The sequence below is a fragment of the Schistocerca piceifrons genome, chromosome 7 (assembly GCF_021461385.2).
Source record: "Schistocerca piceifrons isolate TAMUIC-IGC-003096 chromosome 7, iqSchPice1.1, whole genome shotgun sequence".
Taxonomy (NCBI): Eukaryota; Metazoa; Arthropoda; class Insecta; order Orthoptera; family Acrididae; genus Schistocerca; species Schistocerca piceifrons.
The window spans coordinates 311408702-311429222 of NC_060144.1; the positions used below are offsets into that span (position 1 = coordinate 311408702).

At 45.2% G+C, this 20521-nt stretch overlaps 1 protein-coding gene across 1 annotated transcript in view; it reads left to right on the top strand.

The window, feature by feature from the left end:
* LOC124804636 overlaps positions 1-20521 on the top strand; it is a 530005-nt gene that overhangs the window by 317985 nt on the left and 191499 nt on the right. The window lies entirely within an intron of this gene.

Below are 20521 nucleotides of genomic sequence, written 5' to 3' on the forward strand. Positions count from 1 at the left end.
GATGATGATGGCATTGAAACAGAGGATGACACGCGTAAAGCTGAAATACTAAACACCTTTTTCCAAAGCTGTTTCACAGAGGAAGACCGCACTGCAGTTCCTTCTCTAAATCCTCGCACAAACGAAAAAATGGCTGACATCGAAATAAGTGTCCAAGGAATAGAAAAGCAACTGGAATCACTCAATAGAGGAAAGTCCACTGGACCTGACGGGATACCAATTCGATTCTACACAGAGTACGCGAAAGAACTCGCCCCCCTTCTAACAGCCGTGTACCGCAAGTCTCTAGAGGAACGGAGGGTTCCAAATGATTGGAAAAGAGCACAGATAGTCCCAGTCTTCAAGAAGGGTCGTCGAGCAGATGCGCAAAACTATAGACCTATATCTCTGACGTCGATCTCTTGTAGAATTTTAGAACATGTTTTTTGCTCGCGTATCATGTCATTTCTGGAAACCCAGAATCTACTATGTAGGAATCAACATGGATTCCGGAAACAGCGATCGTGTGAGACCCAACTCGCTTTATTTGTTCATGAGACCCAGAAAATATTAGATACAGGCTCCCAGGTAGATGCTATTTTTCTTGACTTCCGGAAGGCGTTCGATAGAGTTCCGCACTGTCGCCTGATAAACAAAGTAAGAGCCTACGGAATATCAGACCAGCTGTGTGGCTGGATTGAAGAGTTTTTAGCAAACAGAACACAGCATGTTGTTATCAATGGAGAGACGTCTACAGACGTTAAAGTAACCTCTGGCGTGCCACAGGGGAGTGTTATGGGACCATTGCTTTTCACAATATATATAAATGACCTAGTAGATAGTGTCGGAAGTTCCATGCGGCTTTTCGCGGATGATGCTGTAGTATACAGAGAAGTTGCAGCATTAGAAAATTGTAGCGAAATGCAGGAAGATCTGCAGCGGATAGGCACTTGGTGCAGGGAGTGGCAACTGACCCTTAACATAGACAAATGTATGTATTGCGAATACATAGAAAGAAGGATCCTTTATTGTATGATTATATGATGGCGGAACAAACACTGGTAGCAGTTACTTCTGTAAAATATCTGGGAGTATGCGTGCGGAACGATTTGAAGTGGAATGATCATATAAAATTAATTGTTGGTAAGGCGGGTACCAGGTTGAGATTCATTGGGAGAGTGCTTAGAAAATGTAGTCCATCAACAAAGGAGGTGGCTTACAAAACACTCGTTCGACTTATACTTGAGTATTGGTCATCAGTGTGGGATCCGTACCAGATCGGTCTGACGGAGGAGATAGAGAAGATCCAAAGAAGAGCGGTATGTTTCGTCACAGGGTTATTTGGTAACCGTGATAGCGTTACGGAGATGTTTAATAAACTCAAGTGGCAGACTCTGCAAGAGAGGCGCTCTGCATCGCGGTGTAGCTTGCTCGCCAGGTTTCGAGAGGGTGCGTTTCTGGATGAGGTATCGAATATATTGCTTCCCCCTACTTATACCTCCCGAGGAGATCACGAATGTAAAATTAGAGAGATTAGAGCGCGCACGGAGGCTTTCAGACAGTCGTTCTTCCCGCGAACCATACGCGACTGGAACAGGAAAGGGAGGTAATGACAGTGGCACGTAAAGTGCCCTCCGCCACACACCGTTGGGTGGCTTGCGGAGTATCAATGTAGATGTAGATGTCTGTGCTGTCTAAAATACAGTAAATATTTGATCAATTTCTTCATGAATAGTATATATCGGATATAAACAGACACAGACGAATAAATATATTTACAAGCATGCTGCTACCGTTTTTTCGTGTAACTGGAGTACTTATGGCCTGACGCGATCAATAGTAATCGGCCACTTTGACATCCAATAACTCACGTACTATTCACGTTACATGCCTGTAATTCATACCAATCTAGGTTGACACTAATAGCTTTCTAAAGACACGTCGATCGACAAAATCGGATGAACCGTTTAGAATGTGGAAATTCGTTGCTGGGTGTTACTTGTATAATTCACACTCAGATAGTAAACTTTAAACTAATAAAGATATTGAAAATCTGATTAAACCATCAGAATCGTCGTGCAAATAATGGTAATGTACGTGTTACTTTTTGAGGTATCATGATTCCTCTGGCCATTATTAATTTCTACATGAACTGTGAAATGCCTACTATTGTGGTTTCACGAAGTCCGCCATCTTTGGCACTCCCGGCATACAAAATCTCCTTCACTGACACAAAGCACAGTCCTCGTCACAGCGTCAACACGGAATTCCCAGCCACGCAGTCGGCCTGGACCACACGCTGGGGCTGCCCCTCTTGCTCTGGCAAACGTTCGGCACCACGCTGCTGCTGACGAGTCCCGGCTTGCCTAGCGGCCCGTGCGGCGACTCCAACTGCGAAATGAGAATATTTTCAGGACGCCACAATTCGCCCGTTGCCTCACAAACGTTTCAATTATTCAAACGCAGTCAGTCATGCCTGGTCCACAAATGACTGCCTTGAGTTACGAGAAATTTTCCATTTCATGGACTTGTAGCTGATTTTTCCATAGAGTTAGTTTCCGTTTGGTAGCATCGATCTTGTACGACTTGCCTGTTGCCAAATGACTGTTCCTTTGGATTAAGACACTTAACGAAGTCAAATAATTGATGATGTCGGTCGTATAAGATTTTGTACACTCTACTAAAGCATCCACTGTCATTCGTCAGATCCTCTGTGACTGGCGTTGTAATGACGTTCCAGTAAGTGCTTTTCAAGCCAATCACTGTGCTATGGTATGTTAAGTACTGTAAGTGGACTTTAAACAATATGAAAAGTAAAGCAATATCCATTCTTTATTGGGATGTGTAGTTTCTCCGCTTTTCTTTTTGGACAAGTGCGTAGATGCTATAGTATTCCGAGTGCACAATGTAAATCTGACTTGACGCAAGTGATGTTCTCAGCATACTGCTTTATGTATGACAAGGTGATTGCCTTGTTGTAGCAGCGTCCGGCTACAGTCTTCATTTTCCTTTCGTTCTCACCCCCTCATACCCCAGTCGCTCGGAGTGCTAGGCGGGAGCACAGCCGGAGCGCTCTCGTTCGTCGAGTGGTGTCTGGTCAGCCCTGATATACATAATTATCTTACCACCAGAGAAAAAGAGTCTTCAAAGCGAAAACCTAGCTACAAAGGGAGCCATGGCTAGTGAAATGAGATAAAATGTAAATAAAATGAAAATTAAACTTTGCTTCCTGGTAACACGTCTGGGACACCTGCAGCAGCATCCATCCAAACTTAATTTCATTTCCAACGAGTAATTATTCACATATGAGATCCTCTGCCACACTTACAGGCAGCTGAGATAAACAACAAGATTCTGCAACAAACTATAACTCTCGTTAGTAGCGTATGAAAGAGGCACAAAAAAGTCTGTTATACAGGCTAGGTATAGTGCCTGGTATACCCATAACAGTTGTTATATGAACAAAACAATTTCAGTAAGTAAGACTTTTATCTAAGAATTTTATGATTTGTAATGATGACTGTCCTCCCCGTTTTTTCTCTCTTTTTCCTTTCTTAAGATTCCTTTTTATGCCAGCTCGCACTTGCAGATTATCTGTACTCATTTTTGTAGCTTCAGAGCTACCAAATTTTTGGTGCTACGCGCGATTTTCCTTGAGTTTTTAGCAGTTTGATTGTTCTCTGGCCTCATAGAAATTGCTGTGCAGGAAGGGACAGTGGCAGGGCTGCCTTCCTGTAAACTTCCTTTCTAGCTAACTTTATTTCAGTCATCATCTGTTCTAGGCAGATTGCATTCTGTGTGTCCTGGAGATCTGTCCTCGCGTTGAGCTGCCCACGTCCATTTCATTGTTTATATTAGTCAGTCATTCATCAATTGTTTATTGTCTATGGTCCAATCACATGCATGTGACGACCACCTATGTTCGACGACGACGGGCAATACCCACTCAGACAGCAGGTGGCAGCAAAAAGGTATATAACGCGTGTGGGGGCGGGTGGGGGGGGGCGTGGAAAACAGTGCAGTCGTAACGTGGAAACTTAGCGAATTGTGTGATGTCCAAAACAGCACGATCATTGGGCTCTGAGCACTATGGGACTCAACTGCTGAGGTCATTAGTCCCCTAGAACTTAGAACTAGTTAACCCTAACTAACCTAAAGACGTCACAAACATCCATGCCCGAGGCAGGATTCGAACCTGCGACCGTAGCGGTCTTGCGGCTCCAGACTGCAGCGCCTTTAACCGCACGGCCACTTCGGCCGGCACGATCATTGGGTTCGGGGTGAAGGGTGAAGGGTGAAAGCATTTGCGAAACGTCTAAGTTTGTAAACTGTTTGCGCGCAACCGTGCTTGTAGTGCACCATGCCTGCCAAATGGTGCCATTATAACTGGCGCCGAGGCAATTCATTGACCATCAGCGAACGTCTCTGCGTGTGGGCCTCCGCAGCAGACGTCTCGTCTATGCGCCCATCCTGACAGCTGTTCACTGGCGACGAAGGCTGGAATCTGCACGCCAGTACCGCAACTTTATGTCCATTGAGTGACGACAGCTGCTTCTTGAGACGACTTTTTATACTGTCGGACAGACTGCCGACGGCATGTATGGCGTGAAACGTCTGAAGCAAAGAGGTCCAAGCCAGAGAATGGAGCGTTTCGGTCTGAGAAATGCTTTCGTGGCGATCCCTGGGTGATATCGTCATTCAGCACGGCACAACTTAATAACCCAAGAATTCATATACCCGTTGGGACCATGTCCACCCCAACATGCAGTGTCCTTTTCTTCTGAACGATGCTATCTACCAGCAGGAAAATGTGTGTGTCACAGCTGGCAGTGTTCGTGCGTTGTTCGAAGAGCGCCTGAATGACTTTACCGTACTCTCCTGGTCACCACATTCCCCGGATTGAATTCCAGTCGAAAATCAGCGAGGCCACCGCGATCGGGCTGTTTGTGGCATGGATCCTCAACCAAGAAACCTAGCGCTGCTGTCCACGGCACTGCCGTCCCCATGGCTCCACGTCCCTCTCGGTACCTTTCAGAGCCTCATTGAGTCTCTTCCTGCACGTCTCGCGCTGCTGAAGGTGATTATTCAGACTTTCAACACGTGGTCACAATGTGACTGGACAGTGTATAAAGCGACACATTAAGAACCATTTTAATTCCTTGTCGCAGCTGTTTGCTGATGATCAGGGTGTAATAGGAAACTCTGAAGAAAAGTCACAGACGCAGTACATAAGTTCAATCAAACTGCCGCTAAATACGGTATGCGAACATCGACATTTAAAACAAAAGTAATGGCATTTCAAGGACTACATCCCACGAGAGCCAAAATTGCTGTAGGTGGACAAATAACTGAAAAAGTAAGAGTTTAAATATCTGTGGTGCAGTTTTAAATTTCCGACGTGAGGTGATGTAGAGCTGAAACTGCCCAGAATCAGACGTTTCTGTGGTACTATACAACATACATTAAAAGGTAACGTATTGAAAGAAACAATTACACTTTAAATAGTAAAAATATAGAGAATCGCAAAGAAGTCATTTTATTAGGAGACCTAAATGCCAAACCAGGATGGAAAGTTAATGACAACATAGTGGGTCAATATGTCGAAGAAACCATAATAATGGTGAAAGACTGATAGAATTCTGCAAGCAAAGTGACTTCAGAAATTCGAATGGATGGTTCAAGCACAAGGACATCCACAAATACACATGGACGAAATCAAGCGTTAACCTCCATTGTAAACTATGTCATAATAAAGCAAACAACAAAGCTAGTAGTACAAGATGTGAGGGATATGCGGATCAGACCATTTTATGCTAATTTCTAGGATATTATTCAAGTTTATCAAACACACAGAAAATCACTTTCACCGAGCAAAAAAAAAAAAAAAACTACTTAAACCTAACTAACCTAAGGACATCACACACATCCATGCCCGAGGCAGGATTCGAACCTGCGACCGCAGCGGTAGCGCGGTTCCAGACTGTAGCGCCTAGAACCGCTCGGCCACCCTGACCGGCACCGAGTCAGAGAAAGCCAATTATATTCTATGTAATTTACAAAGCCTTGGCCACAGTTCCACTCATTTCTTGTGTCAGCAAAGGCTAGCAGAAAAACTTGCTGCCGTTGAAACCTCTGCAGATTAGTTGTATGAGATGGTTAAAGAAGCCTCCATAACGCAGCTTCTGAAGAACTAGGAAAAAAATAAATCCAAAGGAGTAGTAGAATATGTGATGAGTGGTGGAACCACTCGTTACAAGAGAAGGTAGAAAGTAAGAAGAAAGCTAGTAATAAATGGTTGAACTCAGGATTAGACGATGATTGTCGGGAATACAGAGAACAGAAAATACGCACAAAAAACAATAATTAAGGCAGAAAACGAAGCCTGGCAGAAAAGCGAGAGAAGAAAAGCATGGGGAATACACAAGAAAATAAAGCCTGGAAGTTATTGAAAGCAATGAGAATACAGAATAAAGCTAATGCAGATATAAACCCTGATTATCATGCAGGATTGGTTACAACACTACCAAGGACTTCTGAGAACAGAGCGGCATTCACTGAGAACCCATCAGACATGGAAATCAGTAATGATGATATACCACCGATAACCATGAAGGAAATTAAAACTGCAATTAATGCCATGAAAAACAAAGTCGCCAGGTCCAGGATTAATTTATATAGAACTGGTTAAAGCAGCACCCTCAAAACTGAGATAGTTGCGGTGATTTTTGACAAATGCCTTAGAGGTGACGAAGCCCTAAAGGAGTGGAAAAAGGCAACAATTACATCAATATTTAAGAAGAGCAACACGAGAACCGTGGTATTAGTGTGATGCAATCAATGGTGGGAGTCTATGGCCGTATCCTAAAGAAGAGGATAGAAGAAGAAATAACTAAATCTGAAGAACAAAATGAATTCATATCTGATGGCTGCAGTACTGATTGAGTATTTACCCTCAAAAATCTAGTGGAGAAAAGGACAACAGGGGGCCTTACGACCCACCCTGTCTTTGTAGACCTCCAGAAAGCTTACGACACAGTTCCACAGAACAAGCTATGGGCAGTCTAATTGATAATGGCGTGTCACCGAGCTATATGAAAGCTGTCAGACTCCTCCACCAAGGTTGTACGGCAATGGTAAAAAAACTGTCTAAAGAGTTTAAGTTGACAAAGACTACGTCAGGGATGCACGCTCGCCGCTACAAATGTCTCTGAGCACTATAGGACTTAACTTCTGTGGTCATCAGTCCCCTAGAACTTAGAACTACTTAAACCTAACTAACCTAAGGACATCACACACATCCGTGCCCGAGGCAGGATTCGAACCTGCGACCGTAGCAGTCGCGCGGTTCCGGACTGAGCGCCTAGAACCGCGAGACCACCGCGGCCGGCTCGCCGCTACACTCTGAAGATCTACCTAGAGGAGGCATTAAAATCCTGGAAAAGGAAATGCGGAGGAATGGGTATCCCCATAGACGATGATATCATGTTCACTTTATTTTTTGCTGACGACCAAGTGTTAGTAGCTGGAGATGAGAAAGTTGCGAATTACATGCTCCGCAAATGAAAAGAATATGAAAAATGGGGTCTTGTCATAAAATTACCTAAAACAGAATAGCTGAAAGTGGGAGAAAACGATGTTAACGACTTACAACTCGGTGCTGATACTACTAAAGAGTGTTATAATTTTAAGTACCTGGGAGTGACACTGTCGTCCAATGATAGAAGTATGGATGATATAAACAATAAAATTGGCCAAGGCAAGGGAGCCGTAAAACAACTAAATGATGTTCTCTGAAACAAAAATATAACGCGCCGTACAAAACATACCATCTACCACACAGTTACTGAAAGTATCACAACATACGGTGCAGAGTTATGGGTACTAGCTCATAGGCAGAAAGATCGCCTGCTGGCTGTCGAGATGCATTTCTGAAGATGGAGTTGTGGATATTCCAGTCTTGATCATATTAGAAATGATAGGATCAGAGAAGTTATGAATGTAGAAAACACAATCCTAGACTACATAGAAAGGAAGCGACTATTCTGGTATGGGCACTTACAGCGTATGCTAGACAAGATGACCAAACCGTGTATGGCAATGGACTCCACATCAAAGAAGAAAGCACGGTAGACCTGCGAGATGCTGGAAAGACGACGTCAACGAAGCAATGGCGGCGAGAGGTCTTAATGAAGGAGACTGGGATGACCGTGAACGATGGAAATTGGAATGCGAGAGGCGGTGGTAGCCGTAGAAACCTCGCTCATATTTATATGATAAGTACAAACTTAACTGGAAACACCGTGTCCAAAGAATGTCTGAAAATAGTATAAATAAAGTTGCAACACTGTGTAACCAAGCAGTAAAGAAAAACGTTGGACGGCTCTTAAATAGACGACGTGAACAATTTGGTGATTTAACAGGCAAAAAGGCGTAATCCTTGACGACGTCAACGATGATTCTATTACGTAGTGAAGTGTAGCTTTCAGTTCCAACGATCAAAGCGCAGATATGTCTGCGTTGTGAGCTTGTCCTGCCCTGGTCAGTTGACAAGTTACTGTGTAACGTATCCAAGTACGTATATTTGTCTATAGAGGTTTGTTCGATTTTTAATTTAGTATCCAAGTATTTTATTATCCCCTTTTTCTTTCTTTTTATGCAGATCATCTCACGACTTGGTAATAAGTCGAAATCGGTACGACTGTATGATGTAAGACTGAAGTGAATAATAACAAACAATATTTCAGTATCTCTTGGTAATGTAATTAAGAAACAGACATTCTTAATTAGATAATAAATGTAATAGACACGTGTTGTGCTGACAGACGCCAGCACGTAGTCCCATAGTGTCCCTGCTTTCGTGCAGCCCACGAATTTAACTGTAACATTTATTTAGATGCAAATTCATTGATTAATTGGAGTGGCTGTTAATAAAATCATTAAAAATTCAAAGCCGAAGTGCAAAATGCAAAGCCTGCCATTAAAAAGCGCGCTTAAAGATGATTAATATGAGTTGGCCACATAAATTTATACATTAATTTTTCAACATGTCTTATTCGATGTGCGAAGCCAGCTGTTATAAAATATCTTTTCAGTGGTAGTAATTTTTTCAATTTAGAATAAAAATGGTGACGCGGGAAAGGGAGGGAATGGTACCAGATTATTTTAAGGACCGGCACAGCTCTGCTCATTGTATTTTGCTGGTTGTCTTCTTTCGTTGTTGGCTATCTTCGTCTTTCTGCTGGTGGTTGTTGATCCTTTTTGTGCAGCAGCAGGTAATTTTGAAGTCTGAACAGTGAGTCGGACTTTCCTTTAAATAACTCATGGTAATCTGTCAGCTCGAGTTTTCGCGACTAATATTTTGCGAGTGACTCTTTCGATGTTGCAGTAGAGACTTAAATGTAGTTGAGGTCACTTTGGTGATAGATCCTCCCTGAATTCAACATACAAAACTTCTGCGAGTGGTTACTATGATGCACAGCAGAACGGGAATGTATTGCTACAGTTTTAGTAAGAGACTTCGGGTGAGTTCAGACCCATAGGGACTTCAGAAATAGCAACCCTCACTTTTATGACTGATTTTGAGCAAATGCCTTGTATTTGTTTGTGAATATTGGAAAAAATTGGAAAGATTTAAAAATAATTAATGGGATTGTGTAGCATCATAATTCCCAGCCTCTTTGTACATGGTAAGACCAGCATTTGTCAATTTGCGACACAGTGGATGAAAAGACAGTAATAATGTAATATTTCATTTTTGTAAGTAGATATCATCGATTGATGCTCTTTTTAATGTTTCATCATAGTTTTTGTAATTAATGTTTTATTACAAGATAGCTGCACTCGGCCATGCATTGCTGTTACATGGAGAAGAAAAGAGAAAGCTTTTGTGCTGGCGTTATTAGCAGCAGGTAGTGTAATGATTTTCTGAAGCTGGACAGCGTTTTGCTATTGCTAAACATGTGTGGGTATTGGATAAACAGGGTGTTACGAAACTATTCGTTCAGATTAATACAGGAAATAGAGGACATCAAAACAGACTGCTTATGGTACATACAATTCCTGACGGCAATTTCGATGCTAGGGACTATTTATACAGAAGGTAGTTCAACATGCTAATTACAGCAGTCGCACTCACAGGAACTGCCCGAGTGCTCGACCACTGGCCTGTATGCACGCAGTATATCGTGGGAACAATTAACTGTCGTGTCCGCTCGCAGATCTCTGGCATGTCCGCAATCATACGAGCAGCGATGGCAATTCTAGCTACGAGGTCTGCTGTTTCCGCAACGGTTTCATATACTAGCTGCTTCATATGCCCGCAGACACGTGAGGTCAAGTGACCTGGGTGGTAAGACCACAGCGCCATCTCGGCCGATCCATCGATTCCCGAAAGTGGCTCTCCAATGATTCCTCAATGCAATGCTGAAATAAGCTGTCGTCCCATCGTGCTGGAAGTACTCCCCGTTCCTAACATTCATAAATACATTCTCCAGCAGTTTTGGCAACACGCACGAAGATGCGGTATCTCCAGTCCGTTGAGTCGGAATGGAAGAATGTATGGTCCGATCAATGTATCACCGAGAATGCTGGTCCACACATTAACACCGAATCTCTGTTGATGTGCATCTCTTCCTCCCCACCCTCTCTCTGTCCATTTGCTTCTCCACCCTCTCTCTGTTCCTCCCCCCCACCCCCCCCCCCTCCCACACGTCTCTGTCCTCTTACCTATTTACCTATCCCTCTGTGACCTTGAGCCTGATTTATGCTCATTGCAAACGAAACCTTGATTGGGAACTGGAGTCGCTTAAATTGAATTGGTAAATCGGTCAGGGTCATTGGTATATGATCCATGAAAGAGACCTCTCCAGCTGCTGGGTCTGTGGTAGATTTAATGACAGTATTTCGCATATTTTTAATCTGCGAACGCGTAGAATTACAAAATATCGGACGATTCAAACTTAGTGGTAGTATTATAATCACCAGTCATAAGCCATATTTAAAACACTGTCGTTCAAAGAAAAAAAACATGTATTCTGCGTCTGTCTGAATGTTATTAGTATATCGATAAGACTAAGTAATTCCATCAAGAGCTTTTAGAGACTTTTCGTAACAATGTTTCGCCTTTATAGAATATCGTGTAAAAATTTGAAGTAAATTGGTCAAGAACTTGCCGATGTTTTTGGTAACGATTTTTTCCTTTATATATGACATCTTTATATATTACTCTCGGTGCTCCGGTACGTACACGAAAACACGCTCGAATTCGAATGGAACGTTGTACCAAAATTTCAAAGCAATCGGTGATTAGCTCTGGGAGATTAAAGTTTCTGTACAAACCAACATTCACATTTTTTAATAACGTTTCTCTTTACGAATTACATATTTTTATGTTACATATGGCGCTCCAGTCGATATATACAAGCACTCGACATTCTAATGCAATATTGTGTCAAAATTTCAAAATTACTTTCAAGTTTTTGAGAGTACAGACATAGACAGGCTAAATTTTTATACACTACTGGCCATTAAAATTACTACACCACGAAGATGACGTGCTACAGACGCGAAATTTAACCGACAGGAAGAAGATGCTGTGATATGCAAATGATTAGCTTTTCCGAGCTTTCACACAAGGCTGGCGCCGGTGGCGACCCCTACAATGTGCTGACATGAGGAAAGTTCCCAACCGATTTCTCATACACAAACAGCAGTTGACCGGCGTTGCCTGGTGAACCGTTGTTGTGATGCCTCGCGTAGTGACAAGAAATGTATACCATCACGTTTCCGACTTTGCTAAAGGTCGGATTGTAATCTATCGCAATTGCAGTTTATCGTATCGCGACATTGCTGCTCGCGTTGGTCGAGATCCAAAGACTGTTAGCAGAACACGGAATCTGTGGGTTCAGGAGGGTAATACGGAACGCCGTGCTGGATCCCAAAAACGGACTCGTATCACTAGCAGTCGAGATGACAGGCATCTTATCCACATGGCTGTAACGGATTGTGCAGCCACGTCTCGAGCCCTGAGTCAACAGATGAAGACGTTTGCAAGACAACCATCTGCACGAACAATTCGACGACGTTTGCAGCAGCATGGTTATCAGCTCGGAGACCATGGCTGCATCACAGGCAGGAGCGCCTGCGATGGTGTACTCAACGACGAACCTGGGTGCACGAATGGCAAAACGTCGTTTTTTCGGATGAATCCAGGTTCTGTTTACATCATCATGACGGTCGCATCCGTGTTTGGCGACATTGCGGTGAACGTACATTGGAAGCGTGTATTCGTCACCTTTATACTGGCGTATCACCCGGCGTTATGGTATGGGGTGCCATTGGTTACACGTCTCGGTCACTTCTTGTTCGCATTGACGGCACTTTGAACAGTGGACGCTACATTTCAGATGTATTACGACCCGTGGCTCTACCCTTCATTCGATCCCTGCGAAACCCTACATCTCAGAAGGATAATGCGCGACCGCATGATTTAGGTCCGGTACGGGCCTTTCTGGATACTGCTGCCCTGGCTAGCACATTCTCCAGATCTCTCACCAATTGAAAACGTCTGGTCAATGGTGGCCGAGCAACTGGCTCGTAACAATACATACGTCAGTCACTACTCTTGATGAACTGTGGTATCGTGTTGAAGCTGCATGGGCAGCTGTACCTGTACACGCCATCCAAGCTCTGTTTGACTCAATGCCCAGGCGTATCACGGCTGTTATTACGGCCAGAGGTGGTTGTTCAGGGTACTGATTTCTCAGGATCTATGCACCCAAATTGCGTGAAAATGTAATCATATGTCAGTTCTAGTATAATATATTTGTCCAATGAATACCCGTTTATCATCTGCATTTCTTCTTGGTGTAGCTATTTTAATGGCCAGTGGTGTAAATGAAGATGGGAGACTCCTCATCCTTCTCTGTTAACTCAGTACTGTCAGCACTAATGAGCGATAACATTACGACCAACACCTACCGCAAGACTGGACTTCGCTAAGTGGCACTGCGGGCACGCGACGTGGTAAGGAAAGTACACAGGCAAGACCTGGGCAACTGGCGATTCGTACAAGCGACGACTATTGACGCAGCTGGAGAAACCCACTCTCAGAAGCCACTTTGGCCGAGGCCAGATTGTTATGGCACGGCGCCAGGGAAACAGCATCTCGGAAACTGCGAAGCTGGTCGGCAGTTCGCGTTTTCCTGCCCTCAACATCCATGGAAAGTGCTAAAAAAGACAGAGAAACCACGAGCAGGTTGCTTGGTGTTGTACGTCCAGGCCTTATCCCGGAACGTGGAAGTCGCAGTTTTGCCCACTCTGTGAAGCAAAATATGTAGTGATCTGTGGAAGATACTACCACAGGGCACAATGCTTGTGCAGACACAAACATTTCTGACCACATCGTCCAGGCCACATCGCTAAACATGAGGCTCCACCGCAGACGACATCTTGGTGTTCCCATGATGACCCAATGCCATTACGGTTGCATTGGGCACGAAATCATCGAAATCGGACAGTGGATCGATGGAAACGTGTCACTGGTTAGATCATTCACTTATCTTATTGCACCACGTCCATAATAGCGAACGGCAGCTGGAAACCAGCATCTCGCCACGGACGCAGACCGGCGGAGTCATTATTATGCTTTGATGAACATTCACCTGAGCTTCCATGAGAACTCCGCTGCTAAGCGAAGACACTATAATAACTGCATACTATGTGAACATTGCTACTCTGTCGAAACCCGACATTCTGAGCCCGCGGCTGTGTACAAAATACAGGTTGACTCTTATAGAAAAGACAACAGCAATCAGCCACTTTTTACAATGCTATTTATTTAAATAAATAACGTGAAATAGCCAATGTAGATGAACATTTCACTTCGAAACCGGTAACGGTGCTGTTTAAATAAACAGCCTTGTAAGAAGTGGTTGAGTTGCTGTTTTCTCTTTAAGAGTCAACCTGTATGTGAACATCATTTCTGTGTCTCTTCATGCTTGATTTCTTCCCCAACGGCGAAGACATCTTCCAGCACGTTAACTGTCGGTGTCACTAGGCCAGAATCTTGTGTCAGCGGTTTGACGAGGATGGTAGTTAAGTCACGGTGATGTCTTCGTTACCATAACCGCCTGATCTCTACCCCATGTCCGCAGCTCGTGGTCGTGCGGTAGCGTTCTCGCTTCCCACGCCCGGGTTCCCGGGTTCGATTCCTGGCGGGGTCAGGGATTTTCTCTGCCTCGTGATGACTGGGTGTTGTGTGATGTCCTTAGGTTAGTTAGGTTTAAGTAGTTCTAAGTTCTAGGGGACTGATGACCATAGATGTTAAGTCCCATAGTGCTCAGAGCCATTTGAACATCTACCCCATGGAAAACATCTGGAACGCTATCGAACGCCAACTCCATGCCCAAAAACCTCCCATTTAATTTAGGGGAATCGCGTGACCTGTGCTACTGAGGAGTTCCCGAATCTGTGCCAAGCTGAATCGCTATGGTCCTGTTCCAAAGGTGGAACAACACGTTATTAGGCAGGTGGTCATAATGGTTTGCCTAATCAGGGTACTTACCCAATGTTGTCAGTCCGTAAATGGAGAGGCGACATGGTCGTTAAGAAACTCGACTCAAATGTGAGAGGAACCTCGTTTAAATCCCGGGCCAGGCATCCAAATTTAGATCATCTTTTAATATGGGTGGTTCTTCTAAAGAATACAGCTGATTTCCTTCCTCATATTTCCCTACCCCAATATGTGCTTGGTCTTGAGATCTAGCAGGCACTGAAACGTATTCGGTTCCGGTGAGGGATAGAGCAGGGGGGAGGGGGGTCAAATGGTTCTGAGCACTATGGGATTTAACATCTGAGGTCATCAGTCCCCTAGAACTTAGAACTAATTAAACCTAACTAACCTAAGGACATTACACACATCCATGCCAGAGGCAGGATTCGAATCTGCGACCGTAGCGGTCACGCAGTTCCAGACTGAAGTGCCTAGAACCGCTCGACCACAGCGGCCGGCGGAGGGCGGGGGGGGGGGGAGGCGCGGGGAAGGAGGGTGGAGAGTTACAGTTTATTGCTACGGTCTTCCCTCGCTTTTCCCGTGCCCCTCCTAATGTACACTGCCAACCATACTACTGTAACCACTTGTCAGTAGACTGAACAACCACATTTTGCACCGCAGGCCGCTGCGAGACGAGAAGAGAGTGTCAGTGAGGTCTTGGAAGGTACCCACAAGCATGAGCAGCCAGCTGTGCTAAATTGCTCTGTCGAGGATCCATCGCACGAATAGACCGATCGAGGTGGCCCCACTGATCCTCGACTGGGTTTAAATCAAGGGAACCTGGTAGTCAAGGGGGTGTGGTAAACTGATCCTAGTGCTCTTCGAACTACACACGTACACTACGAGCTGTATTATACACTGCATTGTCATGCCGGTAGCTGCCATCGTGCCAAGCAAAACAAACTGCATGGCAGAGTGGTCCCAAGGATAGGTGTGTATTTGTGGTGATCCAGTGTGTCTTCCAGAATGACGAGATCTCACAGGGAATGCCACGAAAACATTCCCCAGAACATATACATCCCCTGTCCGGCCTGGACGCTTCTGACGATTGTTGCAACATGTCTGGTTTCAGACGTTTCACGCCGTACGTGCCGACAGCCATCTGTACGGTGGAGAGTGAAACGTGATTCATTTGGAAGGGCCGCCTGTCACCACTCAGTGGAGGTCCATTTTCGGTACTGGCGTGCAAATGCCAGCCATTGTTGTCAATTAGCAGCACTCAGCACGGTTGCACAAACGAGGCGTGTGCTGCGGTGGCCCATACGCAGCAGCATTCGCTGACGGTCATTGGGAAGTGTCTTCTGGTAGGACTCTTGGTTCATCTGGGTAGTCAGCTGCTCAACAGTTGCACGTCTGTTAGTCCATACACGTATCTGCAGCCGTCGTTCATCCCTGTCATCTATGGCCCGTGGTGCATCAGTTTCTTCGGCGCTGCCTTTGTAAAACGCCATTTTTTAACCACGGCGGCACGCTAATATTTTTCAAACTTAGCTATTTAGGAAATGCTTCCACTCTTGACCAGAAAGCCAATGATTACGGCCTGTTTGGACGTCAGATAAATCTCTCAGTTACCACACTTACGACAACGACTGCATTGTCTTCCGGTATCCCGAAGCGCGTTTTATACCCTCCACCACTACTGCTGCCACCATCTGCGAGTGATTATTGCACGTTGACGTCGAACATTGGAAATTTAGGGGAATCGCGTGACCTGTGATTTAGAGCATCTGCTCTCGCATACCCCCGGAGACCTACCGAGGAGTTTCCGAATCTGTGCCAAGCTGAATCGCTATGGTCCTGTTCCAAAAGTGGAACAACACGTTATTAGGCAGGTGGTCATAGTAGTTTGCCTAATCAGTGTACTTATCCAATGTTGTCAGTCCGTAAATGGAGAAGAGAGACCGATAGAGGCAACATGGTCGTCAAGAAAATCGACTCAAACGTGAGAGGAACATCATTTAACTCCTGGGTCAGGCACCCAAATTTAGATCATCTTTTAAGACGGATGGCGGTTCTTTAGAATACGGCTGATTTCCTTCCTCATATTTCCCTACCCGAATATGTGCTCGGTCTTGAGATCTAGCAGGCACTGAAACGTATTCGGTTCTGTTAGGGGAGCGGGAGGAGGGTGGAGAGTTACAGTTTATTGTTACAGTCTTCCCTGTCACAATATGACTGGGCTGTGCGCAAAACGAACGAATGTAGGTCCCATTTATTAATAAATAATTTATCTACTAAGTAACCACAAGAATGGAATGAGGCATTGCTTCGCAGGTCTCGCTTATTTCAGTATATCAGTTGTCTATAAAATTACATAAAGGACCGAACGCAGTTCTTCGCAGCACCACCACTTCTGAAGTTAACAAAGAACTGAATATTATTGCACGAGTGTAGAATTATTTGACAGACGATAACGACGAGTTAGAAGTGGCAGTTATTTGCATTTCGCAGAAGCTTGAAAATAGCTTCCCTTCCATTGAGATGCCGATAATAAATTCAGTCTGATTCTGAAATATGGACAGACAAATTCCATTGCGAATAAACATTACCATTCAGTAGACAACAGTAGTCAGGTTATACTTGTTGACACTTGCTAGTGTAAGACAGCCTGTATTTATAGCTGACCTGCCATAAAAAATGGTAGTTAAACAGTATCAGTACATGACTTTCCATGCAAGAATAAATAGTAATATAAAGCAAGGGCTTAAACACTGTCAGGGAAACACGTGGCAACAGGCTGCCAGGATTGTAATCTTAAACCTTCATTTGTGTCAATTAGGTACAGACATGACAGAAGTAGTATCGAAAGTATGTGGCTACAACGAAAGGGGGCGCCGATTACGTGAGAAAGGTAGGATAGCATCGAACTAGCCGCAAGACGGGTAGAAGAAAGCTTTGGAGCTATGCTCATATCTCGCCGGACCATCGGTCCTCCAGATTCGCCCAGCTGGCTGGTCGCTTTAAAGGTCGTGTTCATTGTTAATCGCCGGGCGGCACAAGTGGAGCATAGACGGGCAGACGAGCGGCAATTTCCGGCGGACCTGTTGCACTGAGCAGCTGGCCGCCGCCGCCACCACCACCAGCCTATCGAAACCCACCGAGATGCTGTGGATGACAGTCTCAGCTGGATACGACCGTGTCCCAGAAAAGATTCAGAAAGTTCATTATTAAAAAAAACTGATAAAACGTTAAACCTAAACTACTCCATATTTATAACGACGTTAGTAACTTTGTGTATTTTTCGACCCCAAAAACAAACTTTTGTCAGAATCATTCTGGTCAGAGCGGTCGGAGATATCAGTCCTGTATGCGCGATGCGCGAGGTATTCTTTTTTGTATGAGTGATAGTGTTTTCTTTTCTGAAGGCTATAGCTAAAAGATCGATCTGTAACCATCTTTCCCTTGTGCCTGTGTGCAATTCTATAGTAATATTTACAGTGAGTAGCCATCTATCCTTTTCATATCGTCGTTGTTCGTTATCAGAAGTGTTTTTCATGCCATACTGTCTGCATTTTTTATCCTCTCTACTTCAACCATGATCTGTTATTTTGCTACCCAAATAGCACAACTAATCACTACTTTTAGTGTCAAATGGCTCTCAGCACTATGCGACTTAACTTCTGAGGTCATCAGTCGCCTAGAACTCAGAACTAATTAAACCTAACTAACCTAAGGACATCACACACATCCATGCCCGAGGCAGGATTCGAACCTGCGACCGTACTGGTCGCTCGGTTCCAGACTGTAGCGCCTAGAACCGCACGGCCACTCCGGCCGGCTACTTTTAGTGTCGTTTCGTAATCTTCCTCCAGCTGCATCAAGTTCTTTTGAAGTCACTAGCCACTTCGTTGAAGTGCTCTTACAAATCATTTGATGTCTCAGTAAGTCATCTCAGATTTCTGGAGTCCACAGTTCCTTTCATATCTCAGCTATCTTTTAGGCGGTCAACTTCGTTTCCTGTTTCCCTCGTTTATCCCCCTTCAGACCATCTTCAACCATCTGTTATCTGTTCGTTCTAAAAGGCCATAGTATAGTAAATTATCCTCTCAGTACCTTCCATTGTGTTTCTTTCTACTTTCATCACTTTCTGATTTCTTCAGTCCTGATGTGGTCTGATCTTAGGCTCCAGTACTTCGTCTACTGTAAAGCATTTCCACGGCTAACAGTTGATACTTTTGACCAGATAAACGTATGCTTTGTGTTATCGTTTTGTGGCTAATGCCTTTCTTTTCGTTTGCGATCTTTTTACTCCAAAGAACTGCGTTTAGCTCTCGAGTAACACATTTCCTTCTTCTGATCCTATTTTTAATATCTGCTACTTTCTTTGTATCCGCGGGTACACTTACACCTCGGTTCCGGTATTTAAAAGAGAACAACGTTTAATACTGAAATTCCCAACATGTAACTAATGCTGCTCGTCATATACACTCCTGGAAATGGAAAAAAGAACACATTGACACCGGTGTGTCAGACCCACCATACTTGCTCCGGACACTGCGAGAGGGCTGTACAAGCAATGATCACACGCACGGCACAGCGGACACACCAGGAACCGCGGTGTTGGCCGTCGAATGGCGCTAGCTGCGCAGCATTTGTGCACCGCCGCCGTCAGTGTCAGCCAGTTTGCCGTGGCATACGGAGCTCCATCGCAGTCTTTAACACTGGTAGCATGCCGCGACAGCGTGGACGTGAACCGTATGTGCAGTTGACGGACTTTGAGCGAGGGCGTATAGTGGGCATGCGGGAGGCTGGGTGGACGTACCGCCGAATTGCTCAACACGTGGGGCGTGAGGTCTCCACAGTACATCGATGTTGTCGCCAGTGGTCGGCGGAAGGTGCACGTGCCCGTCGACCTGGGACCGGACCGCAGCGACGGCGGATGCACGCCAAGACCGTAGGATCCTACGCAGTGCCGTAGGGGACCGCACCGCCACTTCCCAGCAAATTAGGGACACTGTTGCTCCTGGGGTATCGGCGAGGACCATTCGCAACCGTCTCCATGAAGCTGGGCTACGGTCCCGCACACCGTTAGGCCGTCTTCCGCTCACGCCCCAACATCGTGCAGCGCGCCTCCAGTGGTGTCGCGACAGGCGTGAATGGAGGGACGAATGGAGACGTGTCGTCTTCAGCGATGAGAGTCGCTTCTGCCTTGGTGCCAATGATGATCGTATGCGTGTTTGGCGCCGTGCAGGTGAGCGCCACAATCAGGACTGCATACGACCGAGGCACACAGGGCCAACACCCGGCATCATGGTGTGGGGAGCGATCTCCAACACTGGCCGTACACCACTGGTGATCGTCGAGGGGACACTGAATAGTGCACGGTACATCCAAACCGTCATCGAACCCATCGTTCTACCATTCCTAGACCGGCAAGGGAACTTGCTGTTCCAACAGGACAATGCACGTCCGCATGTATCCCGTGCCACCCAACGTGCTCTAGAAGGTGTAAGTCAACTACCCTGGCCAGCAAGATCTCCGGATCTGTCCCCCAATGAGCATGTTTGGGACTGGATGAAGCGTCGTCTCACGCGGTCTGCACGTCCAGCACAAACGCTGGTCCAGCTGAGGCGCCAGGTGGAAATGGCATGGAAAGCCGTTCCACAGGACTACATCCAGCATCTCTACGATCGTCTCCATGGGAGAATAGCAGCCTGCATTGCTGCGAAAGGTGGATATACACTGTACTAGTGCCGACATTGTGCATGCTCTGTCGCCTGTGTCTATGTGCCTGTGGTTCTGTCAGTGTGATCATGTGATGTATCTGACCCCAGGAATGTGTCAAAGTTTCCCCTTCCTGGGACAATGAATTCACGGTGTTCTTATTTCAATTTCCAGGAGTGTACTCAATTTCTTTGTGCTTTTTTTTAAACAGTCTTCGGATTTCTCAGCATATAGATGGCATACTTGCAGAAGCAACATGAATGCCTTTAGCTGATGACCGATATACGGAAAAGGCTGGAGGAGGCGTTTATGTAGCAACAGACTGCG